Raw genomic sequence first — 17595 nt, 5'->3', positions numbered from 1 at the left:
GGAGCCAATGAGAGGCCACGGGGGAGGGACTGGGGGCCTCGCGCAGCAGGATGGACTTTCTATGTGTACCACTGGCATAGGTGCACAGAGCTCACCCACTAAGCGCCCCTTCCATCTCGTGGACCCGGAATGCCTGGTGCCATGGGGCGCTGCCCATCCACCCTCACTGCTTCACTGGGTCATTTACCTAAAACGGTCTCTAAGGCGGGGCTCCTGAGAGCACAGTGCCTTCAGTCATTGGCTCTCCCTTCTTTCGATCACCTCAGTCCTCTCTCATGGCAGCCCTATATTACCAACATACACTGGGAGTGGGCTGAGAATAACAGAGAGATGAGCGATGGGAGGTAGTGGAGAGGGTACAAGCATTGGCAAAGCCAATAGGTCTCGCTTTTTATGTGAAATCTACTGACTTTGGTGGAGTGGATTTAAGTGGCATTGTGTGGACTGGCCTTGTGTGGAGTGACACTGTGTGGCATGGAGTGGCATTGTGAGACGTGGAGTGGCATGGAGTGAAACTGTGTGATATGGAGTAGAATTAAGTGGCATGGTGTGGATGGAATTGTGTTGAATGGAATTGTATGGCATTGAGTGGAGTGGATTGAAATTGTGTAGAGTGGAACTGTCATTATGTGGCACTGAGTGGAGTGGAATTTTGTGGTGTGGGGTGGTACGGTGTGGCATTTGCGTAAAGTGAAGTAGAATTGTGTGGAGTGGATTGGAGTGTAATGTAGTGGCATTGTGTGGCATGTAGTGAAGGGAAACTGTATGACATTGTAATGAGTGGAGTTAAAGTGTGTGGCATTGTGTGGCATGGAGTGAAATTGTGTGGTAATGTATGAAGTGGAGTTCAATTGTGTGGCATGGAGAAGAGTGTAATTATGTGGTATTGTGTGGAGTGGACTGGAAGCGTGGCAGGGAGTGGAACTGTGTGGCATTTTGTGGAATGGAGTGTAATTGTGTGACATGGAGTTGAATTGTGTGGCATTTTGTACTGTAATTGTGTGGAGTGGAGTAAAATGATGGCATAGAGTAGAGTGGAAATGTGTGGCGTTGTGTGGTGTGGAATTGAGAAGAATTGTACGGCTTGGAATGGAGCAGAATGGAGTGGCATAGTGTGGTGCGGAGTCAAGTGAAATTGTATGGCACTGTGCGTAGTGGAGTAGAGTGGAACTTTGTAGCATTTTGTAGCATGGAGTCATGGAGTGGCAGTGTGTGGAGTGGAACGGAATTGTGAGGTATAGAGTGAAGTGGAATTGTGTGGCATTGTGTTGAGTGGAGTAGAATTGTGTGGCATGGACGCCTCAGCCAGACTCGTCCTCGACATCCCACGACACAGCCACATCTCCGGACATCTGAGAGACCTCCACTGGCTCCCCGTCAACAAAAGAATCACCTTCCGCCTCCTCACCCACGCACACAAAGCCCTACACGACCAAGGCCCGAGCTACCTCAACAGCCGGATCAACTTCTACGCTCCCAAACGCCACCTCCGGTCAGCCAACCACGCCCTCGCCGCCGTCCCCCGCATCCGAAGAGCAACTACAAGAGGAAGGTCCTTCTCCTACCTGGCCGCGAAGACCTGGAACTCCCTCCCGACTGACCTGCGCCTGACCCAAGACCACCTCTCCTTCAGGAAGAAGCTGAAGACCTGGCTGTTCGAGCAGTAGCGGCAACCCCCCCCCCCCCACAAGCGCCTTGAGACCCTACGGGTATGTAGCGCGCTCTATAAGTGTCATTGATTGATTGATTGATTGGAATGGAGCTTACATTCCCCTCCGTCATTCTTAAGCTCTGGTCTTCTGCAGCTTTAATTGTGATAAAAACCTGGAAACAATATTCTGTAAAAGACCATGCCTGTAACAGGTTGTTCCTAGCGACATTGAGCATCTTGGGGTCCCACGGCATGCACTAGGACGTCAGGCAGGTGTCTCCCTATTGAGTGAGAGTGGCAAATTACTACAATTTTTTGGGTGACAGAATGATGGCAAGTTTGGAATAAAATTCTTATATTTAACAGCATAGTACCTTTTGTACCTGTCAAACAATCCTACAAGTGCCCGTGCCAGAGGAAAGCACCGGACACACTGAGTGAAGACTTGCCATTTAGAGAAACATATTAGGCAGACCAAATTAAATGTGCCCTGGCGCAGGACTAGGGCCTGCTCTAACAGAATGAATGATGCCCTCCCACCTGGAATTCATATTTAGTACATAAAAGTCATGAAAGCCCATACAGTTGCATTAAGCAGTCAGATTTGTAATCGAGGTAAAACTAAAGTTACTCTCTGTAGAGGAAAGAAACCCCCAGAGATCACCGAATGTGCTTCAATGCTAACCTAGCAGCTGATCGCGCTCTATAAAGTAATAACATATCATTATAAAGTGGCAACTGGAACTAACAAGGACTTTTTCATCAAGCTAGTTTGAGTGACATGAAATAGACAAGAGCAATGCTTGACCAATTGTCAGTTTACTGTTATCACATGGCATTTTCCTGCTCTTTGTTACTGGCTATATACGTATATATATCATATATATTCACTGAAAAGAACACAGTTAAATGTATCGTTACCAAACAAAACCTAAAAACCACTTACATTCGCCAGATATGGTTAGGTAAAATAATAACTTGCGCACCCGTCGTGCACCACTTACGCAGTTGCATATGACCTCACTCATGAACAGGTAAATGACAACAGTGATGACATCGTTAACACCATCTCAAATTGCATCATCAGTGACATCACTGAGGTATCTCAAATGACAACATTCATGAAGCGCCTATTGACATTTGTTTTGATTTTCATAATGATGTGAATGATGAATTTAAAATATTTTTTTGTAATAAGTTCTTTTTGATCATCTGCTTTTGTGACAGCATTTTCAAAAAACACAATATATTTTTCTTGGTTCTACATGTTATTTTGCGATATAATCGTGGGTCTCTTGTTCTGTAATAATGGTTGTATCTCTCCATATTCATTACACAGGTACTTGTTGCACTTTGTGTGATTACATTAGTTATATGAGTATTTTAGCCAAGAGACTTCGCAAATATTACTGTACTTAACAATAATGATCTTAAATGGAAATGAACAGAGTATTGATACCAGAGGATGATGTCATCATTAAAGTCATCAATTTAATTGGAAATATCATTGAGTGCTGCCATCAATGATGTCATTTAATATGTCATGAGTGATGTGATATGTGGAATCATGAGTTATGATTACTTTACCGGACCATAACTGCCGAAATTCAGTGTTTTTAGGTTTTGTTTTGTTATCATAACTTCACTTCAATGTTTTTCAGTGGATTTCTGAGTTTTTTCAATTTATATGTAGGTGTTATAATCAAACAAATTGTTTGACATAAACCACATAAGTAGTTTGGCCGGAGGGATGGGGCCTCATAGCCCACCCAAGGATCTGCAACTTGTGTTTTGGTTTGGCCTCCTGCTAAACAATGGTATTAAATCACATAGAACATTATGCAATCTACATACATATATATGTTCACTTAAAAAAACACACATTTGAAGTGTAGTTATGGTTATTAAATAAAACCAAAACATTCCTAAAATTCCCAAGTTATAGTCAGCTTTAGAAACTACAGTTCGCACTCCTGCCACATAAACCATAACTCACACACCAAAATCAAAGCTCATGCCCTCAACTTTGCTGTAACAAATAACTTCACAAATGACTTACATGACCTCAGTAGTGACATGACATATTTATGACCTTTCCATAAACATTATACACAACACAAATATGGATATAGGATGACGTCTTTGTGTACGTGTTTTAAATTAAACATGTGACGTAAAGTCCTCTTATTTATTGTGATAAACCAACGTGAGGTCATAAGCATTGCCAGGGGCGGCTCCTTCATTTGACCAGAGGAGCGTACCCCACAAGCCCCAGAGCTGAAAAATAAAATGGTAATAAAGTTTGGACTGTCAGGATGGGCTGGGAAGAGATGCACCGTGTGGCAGCAGCAGGGAGTTGTGCGCTTTAACCCCTTTAGTGCTGCCGTCGGCCAATGGTCGTCACGAGCACTACCTTGCCAGTGCTGCGCACGTCCGTTGGCCGACGCGGCCGCACCCGTTTCTTCGAACGTTCAGCACTGGAGCAGAACTTTCGAAGCAACAAACGGGTTGAAATGCACATCTCTCTTTGGCCGGCTGTCTGGCGATGGCCAGCCAGACATTCGCATTTTAAAGTTTTCTAACCAAGCAGTCTGCAACAGGTGAGTTAGAGAAAGTGCAGGCCTCCAGTGCTCGTAGAGGCACTGAGAAAGCATTCTCTATCCAATCCTATCGCTGCTCTCATGATGTGAGAGCAGCGCCAGTATTGGGTAGTGCAGTTTACTGCATCTAGAGCTTCCTAAAGACACCCAATTAAGGAGAGTGTCGTGCTGTGACAATAAGTCAGCTTATTATTATTTTTGGGGTGGCAGTATTGTATTTGGTGAGGAAGACTTCATGACAATCCAAAAGCCATCCCGGTCTCTAGAGAAGGACAGCAATGTAGGATTCTGTCTGTGGTCAAATCGTTGATCTGTGCTTGCGATAGAGCATCACAAATATGAAAAGTGATCTACGTGTTTGTTTCAGACATCAGCTTATATCCAACAGATTTGGTAGTAGGTAACAAATGAACGATTCCCTATCCACAAATCTTTGGCGAGTACCAATGAGTTTACAATCATCTTCTAATATGTGTTGTCCACATACTGTATGTGTGAGTGAGTGAGATGGGACGCCGTGGGCACCAGACTAGGTTTGCCGCAGAGGACTCCTCACTATCAAATCATACACGGGAGAGACTCTCCCCGCGCCCCAATCTTCTGGACTAGAACCCTTAGTGAAGATTTTTTTCGCTTCCCTGCAGTGTATGTAAGTTAAACAACTGCACTTTTTTACCCTTTTTCCACACACCTTAGCGCGTGTGTTGGATATTATTCACACGTGGCACTACTTTTTGCCACTCACTACCTGGTCCTGACGAAAGTCCCGCTCACTTTTCTTCTGGGACTGAAACATGTAGACCGCCAACACTTTTTCAACTAAGTAGTCATAATTTTTCTACTTGTAGTTGCATCACATACTTTTATCTTACACCCTGGGCCGCCACGAATAAAATATTGGGCAAGGACTCCCAGAGGTGCATTTTGCTACCCACCTTCATCCACATCACACTATTGCACCACACCTGCTCCGCTGTAGTCAGGCGTTGAAGCACAACCAGGCGGCATTCGGCTGCCTGGTTGGACCCCGATGATGAAGCATGACACCAACCAGGTTGGTGTGTGAGGGGTTTATAAACAAAATTTATTGTGCCCAGCTGACAAGCTATATTCACAAGTGACTTGGAATATCAACTAATATTCCACTACTTCCACATAGTGGGCCAGTCCAATTTGTTTTTATGATGTAACATGCTAACCTTATTAGTGCCACTGATGCATTAACCCCTTCCCTGCTTATGACGGAACCACGCCGTCATGAGCCACGGGCGGCGTGTGCTCACGACGGCGTGGTTCCATCATGCTGCAGCCGCACCGTCCAAGTGGCACTGATTCCCCGCCTGTGTGGGCGAATTAGTGAGTATGCAGAGTCGTGACGGAACCACGCCATCATGAGCACAGCTCGCCCGTGGCTCATGACGACGTGGTTCCATCACGAGCATGGCCGCAGTGCCGCGGCGGAATTACCGCTGCGGCCAAAGGGTTAAATGCTGATGACTGTCTCAGAAAAGGGTGCTTAGGTGATGTTGATACTAACTCCGATTGATTAAATATTTAAACATTTTAGGTATAGAAACAGACAGGAGCACCAATATCTAGTAATCAGACTGCAATGTAGAAACAGGGGAAACCATCTGTCCTCTAAATCAGGATTCCTCAAAGCTGGAGGTTGTGACTCACAGCCCCATTGGGGTCAGCAGGAGCGAGTGGCGCGGTACTGTGGAACAGTCACACAATAGATCATTCATGTAAAATCAAGTGCGAGTGAAACATGGGATGATAAAGGAAAATAAGGTCACATCAATGGAACACCTGATAAATCCTGCATTACAGAAAGCTGCTTATGAGGGGCGTTAGTTTCAGTACAGGAGTTGCTGTGGCATGAGGCTGAAGGGTGTTAGACTCCCATGACAACTGACTTTGGCTGTCTTTCCCCTCCTAGCAGCTTGGGGCACCCATTTCCCTTGCAAGCATTAAAGTTCAAGGTTTTCTTGCACAGTCAGACTGTGCAATCCAAACAGAAAGTCGCCTGTGTATGGACGAGTGTCTCCTCCACTTACTCTCGCACGCTTTGGCTGCATCCCATTTAAAGGGACCTAAACACGCCGCATTGTGTTTTTAGGAAGCATCATGTGGCTCCTAGAGACAGGAATGGCATGTCCAATGCCATTCCGTGTCCTACCAGGCATTTCTGCAGTGAAAGCACAAGACAACGTCTTGCTTCCTGAGCATACTGCTGCCAGAAGAGGAAGCACGACGCTGTTTATTTATTCATCTCTTGCTGGTGATTTGCGGGCCCCCGCGTGCAGGCGTGAGGCCGCTGCTGCGGAAAGTCGTTGACAAGTGGATTTTCAACAAGTACATTATTAGCACCGCTGGGCAGGTACAAAGGTGCAGCGCACACAGGGGACTGCAGGAAGAGATTACACGTAACACAGGGTACAGAGAGCGTTACGGGCACAGCTAAAAGTGCAGGGATATTGATTGTTTATCTATTTTTTATGTAGCATTATTATCAAATGGTTCATGGATGGACTGGCCGTAGGGAGTACAGAAAACGAAAACAGGGGGCTGCAGTCAGTGCTCGAAGTAGGATGGGCTGGTTTCATCCAGTCTTGCGAGCAGCCCCAGCCACCTAGGGTTTTATCCAGTCCTGGAGCAGCGGCACACAGTTTAATCTAGGCGCTTCCAAGCGCTGCTACTGCAGACACACAATGTTTCTGAGCTGTGCGAGAGCGGCCATATTGAAATCTGTCTTCAGGGCGGCCTTTAAACCCTGTGACTTGGAACCCTGGACTGTGTTGTAAATAGCTTTATCCGTTTAGTCTGTTTTCCCTGTTTCTTATTTGGAACTTTAGTGTGTTCCTGATGTCATGATTCTACTTAGAATTGTTATGCTGGCGGTTGGTACTTGGCCAGATGGTGATCTGCTTATTTATTCTGTGCTGCGAATAAACTTGTTATTTACAAGTTTTTACCTGCGTGATTCATCTTACAAAATTACAACATTTTGGCGACCAGGACTTCAACTCGCATCTGGGAAAACCCTCATCCAGAAAAACACTTCTCAGAAAAGTGATTGTAGAATCAGTAGTGATTTCTTTGACAAAACGAACAGTGAGCCACTTAGAAAAACAATCAATAACTACAATCGCAAAAAGCTGATTGAAAGGCAACTCATTTATAGGCCCAATAAAATCCAGACAAATGGTGTGCCAAGGAAGATTCTCAAAAGAAATGCTACCCTCATTCTGAGATCCAACCACTTTCAAACGTTTCTCACCCTCCTTACAAAAACTGCAACGCACCACACACTCCACAGCGTCAGCATCAATAGATGGCCACCAGAAATTTTCCTTCACCCTTCGTTGAGTGAGAGTCTGGCCCAAATGTCCCTCATGAGCTATATAAAGGTGTAGAAGTAGAGACAGCATCACCGGAGTGAGAAGGGGTAGGAGTAGAAACAGCATCACCTGAGTAGGACGATGTGGAAGCATCACCACTACCCACCTCCCCCCTTACATTGGTTTGAGAACAAGAATCTGAATCACACTGGGCAGATAACATATAACCATTGTTGGAGGAGTCAGAGAAAGGCAGAGTACCCTTCACAGACACATCAGAATGACTCCTATACAAAGCCACCCTTCTAAAATTCCAGCTCTCCCCATTTTCAAGTAGACCAAAATGAGTCACTTGACCCCCATTTAAGAAAAACGTTGGCGGTATCCGTCGCCATGTGTGCTGTGTGGTATGAAATGATTTTCCAGGGCAGTTCCTGCCTCTCCTCTAGCCAGACTAGTGGCGTCTCTTTTGTGAGCAGCAGTCTAAGAAACGACAATAACAGGTGACAGGAGGTGCATTGCTGTGCGGTGAAGAGTGGGTGCTGAGTTGCATCTAGAGGGGTGAAACTACCCCTAAAAAACCCACTTTTAACTATTTGGAATATGCGCTGATTTTACGTCACATCCTAGCGTTGAATATTCCGCAAGTGCAGCGTTATGAATATTTATTTAGCAAGGACCTGTATGAGGGTCGTGCAGTCAATCTCAGAGACAGACAGGGCGTCCCCACTATTAACACATAGCAGTGACATCTTCTGTTTCCATGGAAATGCCATATACTACCAAAGTGCGCCTGAAAACCTGCTAACAAACCTTTAGCTCCACTTTTGTGTAGCCTATCTATGACCTAACCTTGTTATTCACATTAATTTTTCAGCATAGCAAAGTTTAATTACGTTTAAACATGATTTGAGCCACTTGTGTGAAAAGAATTCCAATCCTTGAACCATGTACAGTTTACCCTCGAGCATGCCGAAGGTAGGACTTTAGAAGGTTGTGGGGGAAACTGGGCATCATACAAAGAGCTTCAGGAGCCCACCTGCAGCTCTGGTGCAAGGATTTTCACAGCCCAGCCAATATTACATTTTACTGTATGGGTGCCTGCTACCTTAGGAGCATAAGCATTTTGAGGTAATTTATTGCAGCCTTTTGAACTCTTGTACTCATTTTTAGTGGGCCCTTAAGGGGGCCGCCAACAGTTACCCACCAACAGTTGATGTAACATTGGCCCTGCTCCCCTGAACCCGTCTCTAATGCACTGATAGCTGAACACATGGAATCCGGTTCCAAGAGATGCTGTTATTTTAAGGATGCTCCCCTGAAGCTGGGGCGACGGCTGTCACCATGGGAACCGCATCCAAGGCCATAACGAGTACCACAGGATGATGCACAAGTTACTGACGTGTAACTATGGATCCCACCAGCCTTGTGATATATGCAGGGCATTGACACTTTTAAATGTATGCTCATTGTAGAAGAATGTGACTCTGGTTAAAGAAACATCAAGTCTTTTGAGCACAATGTCTTCTCCATTCTCCAGGTCAATATTGAAAAGAAATGGGTTCACCTTGATTTCTTTTTCAGATGCCATTCAAATAGCACACCTGTTGTAAGCGTACTCAGGCCAGAAATTTCGGACATAGTAGTGCAGTTATGAAATGTGAGCTCACTTTCAGGTAAAAAAGACCAGATCCTCAAATTAAACAGCCTGAGGAACCCCTGATGCTTCCGTATTAATTAGAAGCTTCACTTTTAGGATATAGCATTCACTCAAATTACCATTTATAGAGAATTCAAGCGACCACAGCTCGTAAATGTAGTCTCTTAATATTTTAAAGCACTTTTTACTGGTAGTAGTATAAGTGGTATTAGTGGGCTTTTTAAAACACCTCACTTTTTCATCTACTAGAGACACTAGGGATATCAACTAAAGTGTCATGTGGCAAATATTGGTGGAGAAATGTCGTGAACGCAAGAATCGACGTGGAAGGGAAGCAGGGCTCCAAGGAGAGTTTGGAGTTGTCTCCTGGTGGCCTGGTTAAAGAAGAAATATCAAGACCTCTTGAGGTGTTCACACTATAGGTTTGAATGGTCGGTCTGGAGTCTGAAGAGCAGAGCAGTGATTGGAGGATTGGAAGTCTGCCAAGGGTCTTCATTTGGGCCAGTTACAATGCATAAATGGAATGCTGGTGTCCACTGTTTTTTTGCTACAAGGAGATTGCTGGGGCTGGAAACAAAGCAAGTTGATGGTGAAGAGGAGGAGCCAGACTACGGGAATTCATTACTGGCATATTCGAAGGACAAAAATGGCTGTTTCAACACTCCGTTCAACAGTTGTTTTGTGTTGGGTAGATAAAATCTGGCTAAGTTGACCACCAATACATTATATGAAAAATACCAAGGCACAGTATGTCAAGACGGGTTATAGTGCTGTTTAAAAGTTCAATCAAGCAGTGGCGTAAGACAGGCCCCAGGGGGCCCTCTCAGCACAATACATTTGCCGGAAAGCTCATTATTGAGTCTGGAGGTGTCCCCTCCACGTGCCTTGCAGGGGGGCCCCCCTCAAGTTTCGCTACGCCAGTGCAATCGAGGAAAGCTTTGCACATTGATTGTTTTAATGTTTCGCTGAGTGCTCATAGCTGCCAAGGTTTCTGATTGCTATGTGTGACATTTTCATAATTTCAGAGTAATTGTGAGTGACATTTCAACGACTATGAGTGCCATTTTCTCGCAAGCAATGAAGGTGAGAGAAACACATTTCTCTCCGCTACCCTTCTCAGTCCAAATAACGGACTAACATATCCACCACTCAAATTACTTCCATATTTCACTATACTATTACACCACTAATCGTTTGTGGGTTCATGAGTAGCGTGCTACTTGACGAAAAAAACGCTTCAAACCCCCATCAGTGGCAGCAAGCACCAAATAAATGCAAACCTTTTTTCCCTCTTCTGTCCCTCCGCTATCCTTCTCAATCCAAATAAATGACTAATATCCACCATTCAAATTAATTTCATATTTCACTATACTAATTCAACACTAATCCATTATGGGTTCCGGAGTAGAATGCTACTTGCCAAAAAAGCGCTTCAACACCCCATCAGGGGTAACAAGCGCTATATAAATGAAAACCTTTTTCCCTCTTCTATTCCTCTGCTATCAATCTCAATCCAAATAACTGGCTAATAGCCACCACTCAAATTACTTTCATATTTCACTATACTAATTCAACACTAATCCATTATGGGTTCTGGAGTAGCGTGCTACTTGCCAAAAAAGCGCTTAAGCACACCATCAGGGGTAACAAGCACTATATAAATGCAAACCTTTTTCCCTCTTCTATTCCTCCGCTATCCTTATAAATCCAAATAACTAACTAACATATCCACCACTCAAATTACTTTCATATTTCACTATACTGATTCAACACTAATCCTTTATGGGTTCCAGAGTAGCCTGCTACTCGCCGAAAAAGCGCTTCGACGCATCTTAATGGGTAGTAAGCACTATATAAATTTCAATACAATACAATAAACATCAGAAATAACACCCATTTGAGCAACAAGAAACTCTAAGAAGATCTTACTACTGCTGCAAAGCACCAGAAATGGAAGGGCACTAACCTATTGCCCTTGTAACTTGATAGTACTGTTAAATAAACGTGTAACCATGATATAGGCTGGCAGAGAGTGACTGCAATCAATGCAGAGGAGCTGTAACTTTGCTTACAGTACATGCTGAATGATGACACTCGACGCTCCTCTAAAAGTAACTTGTAAATTAAATTAGGTTCAATGAGTGACACTTACTTGTCAGCGAGCGCCATGATGGAGGGTACGGGCCAGCTGCGATATCCCATGGGCAGCGCTGTGGTCCAGGGGACTCAACTCATGCGGTATTCATGGCTCTAGGCACTGGAGGGGGGTGCTCGGGTGTTATGGGGGATAAGCATTGGCAAAGCCAATTCGTGTCATGGGTGAGAGCTTTTGGCTGTGCCACTGCTTGTTTGTCATTGTTTGTGCTATTTTGTGTTCTTTGTTGTTAGAGTGCACTACTTCATACCCTCTGTATTTGATACTGTTTTTTTTAATTCTTCAATTACTTTGTTTAGGAAGATGGAAAATGTTTTTCATTTTTGATCTCGCCTCAAATGCAATAGAACCCTGTAGCTTTTCTTTATGTGTAGACACAAAAGATTCTGTGAAGAGAATATGAGAGCTGGTACTGCAATCAATGAAGACCACTCTTACGTATCCATTGCCTGCAAATGCTGATAGATGCGTCCAGACTCGTTTAGACATTTCCCTCTGCTGACAGTGGAGTGAGCCTTTTCTGTTAAATCATTAGGACTGTAAATTCCTCTAGTTCCATTTCTTCAATTTAGCTGCCAGGCTCTGAAGCTGAATGTCACATACCTGGGGGCCAGGCTGCAGTGCTAAGGCATCAGACCAATCCGCCGGTGGCCGCGAGTCCATCGGGGTTTGGTCGCGGGTGATCATTATGCTGTTGGGGCCTGTCCAGGCCATGAGGCACAACACGGTGGGAGTTGCAGCAGCAGAGGCGGCAAGCTCCCGCCTGACCTGGCTTCCAAAGTTATACTATGCTGCACCTGCCCGCAGCCTGTAGGTGCCGGTCTCACAGTGTGCCCCGGCACGGTGCCTCGGCAGCAGTGATTGGGCAATAACGCTTGTGACGTCCTGAGCGAAAGTCGCATGTGCTGCGCCGGGGTGTCCGGTGAATGATATACATTGTAGCCAGCTGAGTGAGCTGAATCCAGCCCCCAAGCCTGCTGCAAGCCGTGCACAGATGTGCTACTGCCAGCTAACAGCTTTACTCTGTCAGTGTGCTGTAATTAGCAGCCCTCGACTCCGGCTTGCTGAAGAGGTGCTATAAATGTGTGACAATGCATTTCACTGCAGTGATGCGGACCACCACACTGAAATGCGTTAGTCTATCGCCTGATGATTGGTACTTGGCAGGACTGAGTCCTCTGGATTATACAATTTCAAGACTGATGACATTTCTATTGGTTTCAGTTGCACTGATAAGAATAAATTACTTATTAAGCGCCAACTACCGGCCCATTAGACTTTTTAGTAGGGCTGCAGGTATTTAACAAATCAAAACAAAGTACACATTGAAAATATGACTTTAGCCATAGTGAAAAAAAGAGGATTTCAAACACAAAAAAAAAAGAAAAGTGTACATGGACACCTACCGAAAAGGGGCCAGGAAACTGTTACATCAAAGTCCATACCACTAGAGTTCACAGGCGTAGATCCCTATGAGCCTGAGGGCAGTGGTTTAAATTGGCTGGTACAAACCAGTACGGAGTACCAGAACTTTAAAATTTTCTCCCCCTGAGTATCGGAACTTTTTCTTGGACAAAGAGAGTCCCGGTACTCATAGGGGCCTGGCTTCAACACAGGTGGTGCAGCGCTCATTATCTCTACTCAGCAGCACATTTGGCACGTCCTTTAAAGCATGTTTTTCAAACAGAGAGGAAGCCTGGGCTGAGCTTGTACAGGAGCGGTTGACAGCAGCTCTTGTCTATAGGACACAGAGATCTACACGTGCCTCTGGTGGATAGTCTGAGCAGAGTAGTGTCGTCTCGGGGGGGGGGAGGGGAGTCCTTCAATGACAGTAAAACATAATAGGCGGTAGTGTTGGCCGCATTGTTAAGGGTAGTACAGCTTTTTAGCATGCCCTTTGTTTTAAATACCTTAAAATCATCCACCATCCCGGACAGGACCAAGGCTACTTCGTATAATGCAGATATATGGAGAGACCTCTGGCCATTGCGTGGCATAACAGAAATAGGTACCCGATCAAAAAATGTCACGATAGCCACAACAGGGTTTTAATACCTCAGCCTATATCCTGGGAGAAAAACATTACCCCCACGTGGGTACAAGCACAGGCCGGGATGAAGGCATGGTCATGCCTGCTGCTTTCTATCCTCGGGTGATTGGCCATCTTCAAGATGGTTTCCCTTTCCCGTCTCTTGTACCAGATACAGAATCACCCTTTCCCAATCGCGCCTGCTTGGTTTCGTCACATTAATACACGGCTGAGTCGCTTCGTAAGGGTTGATGGAGCCGTTGGAGTCACTCTAAAAACATTCTTTCAATCAACATATTGCTAGGGCTTGCAAACCCTGACATATCGTACTATGCCGCCTCCCATCTCTTAGTCTTGAATGAGTGGTGGTACAGAGATAGGTGTGACCCGGCATACATCTTAGAGCGATTGCTGATGGGCAACGCGCTACCCCTTTCACTCCTTAATAAATCAAAGGAACTTCGATCACTACCGCCGGCCACAAGGGTGGTGTTAGGGGTATAGAAACAGTGACTGTACAGAATAGGATGGTGGGGCCAACTAATGGGAAAGACACCACTTTGGCAAAGGGGCCTCCTGCCCCAACCAGGGGCGTAACAAAGGCCCCCACAGACCCCGCAGTGTGGGGGCCCCGAGCTCCAGGGGGCCTCCTCAGCATAGTATGCTGGTCTGAGAGCTCCTTAGGCACTCGCAATTCTATAAATACTTGCAATTCCGTCATGCACTGACTCCAAACATTGTACAACTAAAGAGTTCAACCCAATAGAGGGCAAGGTGATCATGGGTGATTAGGGAGAGCATAAAATATTTAAGATATATCAGTCCCTACTGACAGCTATTCCCACCACATTGGATACACTCCAGGATACTTGGCAGACAGACCTATGACCCCTAGATAATGATGATTGGACAGGGGCGCTGGAATCCCCACGTGGAGCCGCAATAGCTTCCCGGTTAAGATTAATTTAATTCAAATACTTCCATCGAGTATATTTTACCCGACATAGGCAGTGGATGGCGCGACTGATACCCTTCCCTGTCTGCGCTGTGGCAATGCGCATAGTACATTTATTCATACAATCAGGCAATGCACTGCACTTAGTAGGTTCTGGAGAGGAGTCACGACCTGTCTCTGAGATATTGGGGTGGGACATACCTATGTCACCGAAGCTTGTCCTACTACATATTACAGAGGGGATAGGCGGCAATCGATATAAACGCCATCTATAGTTCCTAGGCCTTACCCTTGAGAAAAGGGATATAACCATATAACCAAAGCATGCAAGAACCAGTCCCCCCACGCTGGGAGCCTGGAAAACGGGACTGGATTTCTGTATGGGCCAGGAGCTACCCATATTCAAAGCTAGGGGTTCCCCGCAGAAGCACCCTAAAATATGGAAAAGATGGGTGACATACGGTGACCTCTATTTGGAGCCTAGATTTAGATCTCTAAGTATTGTATAGAGCTATAAGTATTGTTTGGAGCTATAACCGGACCGACTGGCGATGCCTGGCCCTAAGACGGCCGCCGCCCAGGACAGTGAATCGATCATGTGAAAATCGGCTAGGCTACCACCCCCCACGCATTCCAGATCTCGCAGCAGGCTGGGGCAAGGCTCCCCCCCCCATCTGCTCTACAGGGTGGATCCCTGAGCCTTAAGGTTTTCACTTCATGGAACAGAGATTGGCCCGACTGGCAACACCTGGCATTAAGATGGCCGCCGCCTAGATCAGTAAATGATCGATGTGAAGTTCGGCTTGGCTGCCCCCACATATCGGAGCAAGCAGCGGGCTGGGGCAAGGCTCCCCCCCACCTGCTCCACAAGGTGGGTCCGTTTGGCTTCATCAAATCATTATAGGGAGCTGGGTTTGACCTGTTGAATGATGCTTGGCCCTAAGATGGCCGCCGCCCAAGACACTGAATGACTGAGCTTGATTTCACGAGGCTGTCCCTGCTCAAGCAGGGGCGTGGCCCACCCTTCCTCACCCCCAACAAATACCTTGCTCTACCGGGAAAATAGAGCCACAAAAACCTGGAATCCCTCATAGGTTCGGCCTGGCTGATGTTGCCTGGCCCCAAAATGGCCGTCGCTGGGGACCTGAATAACAACTGGAGACCACTTGAAGCCGTACTCTCCCTTGTTCGACCCGTTGACTATACCATAGTTGAAAGCATACTTAGGTTAGACGCAAAAACAAGTGCGTCCGGGTCTTCATACTCTTTGTTCGAATGAAGAATCAGGCCAACTTCATGAAGCCGAGTGATTCCCGGACCCCGGATGGCGACTAAGAAGGATTACCCTCCACCTACTCCAACAACGCTAGCGACTCTGAGCCCAATCTAAGGTACCAGTCCTGTTCCATGTCGCTCTCTCCCCCCCTGCAATAACCACTCCTACACCTCAGCTGACTCTCTGTACCCCCACTACCCACTTCATGACGCTGTCTCCCACCTGCAACTAACACTTACATACCTGAGCCAACTCGGTGCTTCCTCAATCACGGCTCCCATAGTAGGGTAGAACCCTAAGTCCCCACCTAACATTTGTCGTGGGTAGTTCTCCCATAGTCAACACTACCCATCCAAAGGAGTCTCGTCTCCCTACCAACAGCTTGTCCTGTCCCTTCTCCACAACCTGCAACAATGTCACCAGGCACGACATTTGCCATCGAACCTCCCATTTCGATCCACATGAAACCAAACGTCTCGAATGCCTTCGCGATTAGCTTCCCTCCTAACCTCTCTCCGAAAACGAGAAGAAACCACAAACACAATCTAATCAGACACCACCCAGAAACGCTATCTGTTGACACATACCACTGCTCCTCTAAAGGACAGATTAAGATGGATCTCATCTTCCATACAGATAGACCTGAAAGCTGGAACACCGCACTGAGAATGCAACTTTACATATCTAAAACGACGACCACCTCAGACAGTTGTAAACTGACGACCTCCCTCCCCAACCAAGCTTCTAGAAAAGAGAACACATCAGTGACCATCTACTCAAATGGCACAGTTTTGATACAGGCCAATAACGAGAACTTAGAGGCCTTCGACTCCCTCTTCCCCACTCTTTTCTCCACTCACCTTCACCCGCTGCATCCCGCTCCACCTTAACCCCCCCCCCCCACGATGCAAATATCTACTTCCTCTCCCGGGATGAGATCCCCCAGCCTCCCCCTCAGAAACTCCCCCATTCCTCCGTCCCCACGAACCGTGACCCTCAGTCCCCCAAGGTTGAGCAGTCCCGTCAGCTACCTCAATCCTATCCTCCTCAACATCACCCCATCATCCCATGTGCTCAGCCCATTGACCCCCGTCAATCTGGCGGAGATAATCCAGCCCCACCACCCCATAAATCTTATCCACTTCAACTACATACCTCCATCACTAGGGCCCGGTCTACTGACCCCCTCAGCACTCAAGCAGAATCAAGGAGGGAGAGCCCTCGACCAAACCCCCCACCGAGGGCTGCTAACATTGACAGGCAGGCTGACCTACTCAGCATTAAACCTCACAATGTGACTCTGCCCACCATCGCACGAGATGCCCCTACCCAAAACTGCACACCTCCAGCCCTTGATAATAGAGCGCACCGGCTGGCCCTATTAGAAAGTCAGTTAGAAATTATATTCAATGGTCTAGAGGAAATCCTTTTGAATCTAGAAAAGGCTTGAAAGCCCCAAGAGTTCCGACCGCCAAGGCCCCCTAGAACCGACGTGGGGATCCCACCTCAATCTCCCACAAGAATCAAAGCCCCCGCGACTGGAACACAGCCTCACACCAAAAAATAAGTAGAGATCAGATCTAAAAGACCTCTCAGATCTATAGCAGCAATGTCTGATGAAGAAGCTATGGTCCTAGCCTCCACCTATGTCTCCCACCCTTCAACTGCCAATAACTCCAAGATTCAAGTCATCACAGGATTCGGTAGAGACTTCCCGCACGTGAAGAACACTAGGCCCCCGCCCTCCCTCACCTCCATACCGAGGGCCCCTTTAGGAAAGCATACGATCAAAAACAATATATCTCCCAACTGTATGCTTATTAATTGTAGATCAGCCCCCAAGCATGCAAGGAACTAGCTGAAGCCATCCTCTCACAGAACTTAGACATTGCGTTCATCACGGAGACATGGCTAGACGAGTCCTC

General features: G+C 46.3%; 1 protein-coding gene across 1 annotated transcript in view; it reads right to left on the bottom strand.

Moving 5' to 3' along the window:
- The window catches only part of ATRNL1 (attractin like 1), a 2439979-nt gene that overhangs the window by 1030219 nt on the left and 1392165 nt on the right, over positions 1–17595 (bottom strand). The gene's annotated exons all lie outside the window — the stretch shown is intronic.

This window comes from Lissotriton helveticus, chromosome 5_1 (genome assembly GCF_964261635.1).
Source record: "Lissotriton helveticus chromosome 5_1, aLisHel1.1, whole genome shotgun sequence".
Classification (NCBI taxonomy): domain Eukaryota; kingdom Metazoa; phylum Chordata; class Amphibia; order Caudata; family Salamandridae; genus Lissotriton; species Lissotriton helveticus.
Note: the sequence above shows the minus strand (reverse complement) of the source record. Positions and strands in the feature narration are given on the sequence as shown.